Raw genomic sequence first — 3,141 nt, forward strand, 5'->3', positions numbered from 1 at the left:
GGAGGGACTAGCCGTACTTCCTACTCATCCCTTATGTCAGCAAAGACCACATTTCTAAAGAAATACTTGATGATTTACTGACTAATCATCATTTGTTGCTTAATCTGAGGTACAATTTAAGGATGGAATGTTGTTGCTCTTGTTAAGTGCTGTCAAGTCAGTTCCAACTCATAGCAATGCTACATAGGGTTCCCAAGGTATGTCAGACCCTACTTAGTGTTTGAACCCCTGACCTTATGGTTGGCAGTACAGTGCTTATCCTACAGTGCCACACCAGAAATCCAAGAGTGAAATAGCATCATGATTTAATTTTTGTTCTGTTTTGTTTTTTGGCTGCATGGTGTACTTTATTGATGGTATATGACAAGACAGCTCTCTAAGCCCTTCTCCTCTAGGAGGTCTGGATGGAAACTGAGGATGGGAGCTTCTCAGTGTGTAGGGGGCTCGAGTTGGGGTAAGGACTCCCACCAGCTGAGGGCCTCTCTCTTCCTTTAGTGCTGTTGCTGGGAAGGCTGGTGGTCCAGGGCACTCTTATTCCTTGGAGGTCATGTGGACCATAAGATCCACCACCCTGTTGTGGTAGCTGAATTCATTGTCATCCCAGAAAATGAGCTTAACAAAGTGGTCATTGAGGCCAATGCCAACTCCAGCATCAAAGGTGGAAGAGTGGGTGTGACTGTTAAAGTCACAGGAGACGACCTGGTCTTCAGTGTAATCCAGCATGCCTTTTAGAGGTACCTGCTTCACCACCTTCTTGATGTCATCGTATTCAGCAGCTTTCTCCAGGCTGCAGGTCAGGTCCATGACAGACTTGTTGGGAGTGGGGACACGGAAGGCCATGCCAATGAGTCTTCCATTTAATTCAGGGATGATCTTGCTCACAGCCTTGGCAGCACCGGTAGAAGCAGGGGTGATGTTCTGGGCAGCCCCATGGCCATCACACCACAGTTTCCCAGAGGGGCCATCCAGTCTTCTAGATGGCAATGATGGCATGGGCTGTGGTCATGAGTCCCTCTACAATGCCAGAATTGTCATGGATGACCTTGGCCGGGGGGAGGGAGGGGCAGACAGTTGGTGGTGCAGGAGGCATTGCTGACAATCTTGAGGAAGTTGTCATACTTCTCGTGGTTCACGCCTATCACAAACATGGGGGCATCAGCAGAAGGGGCAGAGGTGAGTACCCTTTTGGCACCACCCTTCAAGTGAGCCCCAGCCTTTTCCAAGGTTGTGAAAACACTGGTAGACTCAACAGCATCGCCCCACTTGATGATGATGGGATCTCGCTCCTGGAAGATAGAGATGGGCTTCCCATTGATGATAAGTTTCCCATTCTCATCCTTGACAGTGCCATTGAACTTGTCATGATGGAATCATACTGGAACATGTAGACTGTGTAGTTGAGGTCAATGAAGGGGTCGTTGATGGCAACAACCTCCACTTTGCCAGACTGAATAGCAGCCTGGTGACCAGGTGCCCAATACGGCCAAATCTGTTGACTCTGACCTTCACCATCCTGTCTCAGGGATGCAGCTGCCTGTTGAACGGGGAGGAGCAAAGCAGCACCATTATTTTAAATGGATAAACATTACTGCTACAGAGCATCACTTCATAGTCTCATTGTAATCTATGTGTTTTCAAGGTATTGATGTTCAAGGAGCATGCCAATGAGGCTTCATTCTTCTGAACCTCAAGTAGTAAAAAATCTTAGCCCAAACACTTTGGACATCCTTCATCCTGTGCTGTGAAGACGGAATAAAAATCCCAGTTTTTTACTAGTGGGGAGATCACTCATATAAAAGATCTAAAGTTCTTTCAAATAAAAGACTCATATAAATCCAAAATATCATCCTAATCACAGAAGTGGCTTTTTTGTTGTTGTTGTTCAACACAGAGGTGAATCATGTCATTTCCCTCATTACAGCACGGATGACAGAATATTGATGAGAAACGCGAAGTGTGAAAGGTTAGCAACTTGCCTCACAGCTGTTTCTGTGGCTGAAACTGACATTCTGACTCCAGAGACTAGGAGCATTTCTCATGTACCATTATGTTCTGGAGTCCCTAGGTTCAGTTCTGACTCATAGTGAAGCTGTTACAAATGGTTCATGGACTTTAATGAAAAGGATGGTGATTTGCATTCATTCAGAGGCTCCTTGGAAGAAACGCCTGGTGATGGACTTCCAAAACGTTAATCTGGTGGAGAACAGTTCTCAGACACACATGGATCATCATGAATCAATGTAAACTCAACGCAATTGGTTTACTATGTTTTAGCAATACAAGGAGCTCTGGTAGTATAGTGGTTATGAATCAGGCTGCTAACCTCAAGGTCGGCAGTTCGAAACTACCAGCCATTCCACAGGAGAAAGATGAGGCTTTCTGCTCCTGTAAAGATTTACAGCCTTGGAAACCCTGTGCAGGGTCACTGTGAGTCAGAACCAACTCCACAGTACTTAACAACAACAACAGTAATACAAGAGGTAAACAAGTCAGAATACATGGTGGTTTGGAGTTCATAGTCTAGCAACTTTAACTACTGACGTACAGACTGTTTCCTCTTTTGGAGAATTTTTTCTTCCTCTCATGTAGTAAGCTGTGTCTTACTACTGATGTCATCAGCAATTTCACTGATTTGGGTGATTTAAGCAATTAAAATATTAGGTGGGCTGGGAGCATAATTGTTTGTGGGGCCCAGACTGCAAAGTTGATGGCTCTAAACTTTGAGTCTAATTTGTTCAGACTGCATACAGTTCATTCACAAAGCAAGAAGCACCATATGACTAATGTTTTACACATATCATTTCACTTCGAAATGTCAAGTACTATTTTTTTAAAAACTGTAAAGTACTTAAGAACACACTACAGATCCTTCAAATGTGTTACAGTCGAGGTATTCACATGCACAGAAGTTGTGGCTGCATCGTACTCACTTTTCACATGTTTGACAAACATGGTTTTACTATCAAATTACAACTCACTAAAACTGACCTTATTTTGAAAGGCTCCCATGCACAGTTCGTCACACGTGTCTTCACCCATGTATACAGACTTATGTAATTACTTTTTTTGTGATTGAAAGGCAATAATTCTGTTTGTGTTTAGGTCATTTTTAACCCTAAGTCTACTTTAATGTTTTTAATG

The 3,141-nt window shown here is 43.6% G+C and overlaps 1 pseudogene; it reads right to left on the reverse strand.

Moving 5' to 3' along the window:
• Positions 1-531: 531 nt before the first annotated feature.
• On the reverse strand, positions 532-1,512 carry LOC102838181 (annotated as a pseudogene).
• Between the last annotated feature and the right edge of the window lie 1,629 nt (positions 1,513-3,141).

This window comes from Chrysochloris asiatica, unplaced genomic scaffold (assembly GCF_000296735.1).
Source record: "Chrysochloris asiatica unplaced genomic scaffold, ChrAsi1.0 scaffold00036, whole genome shotgun sequence".
NCBI lineage: Eukaryota > Metazoa > Chordata > Mammalia > Afrosoricida > Chrysochloridae > Chrysochloris > Chrysochloris asiatica.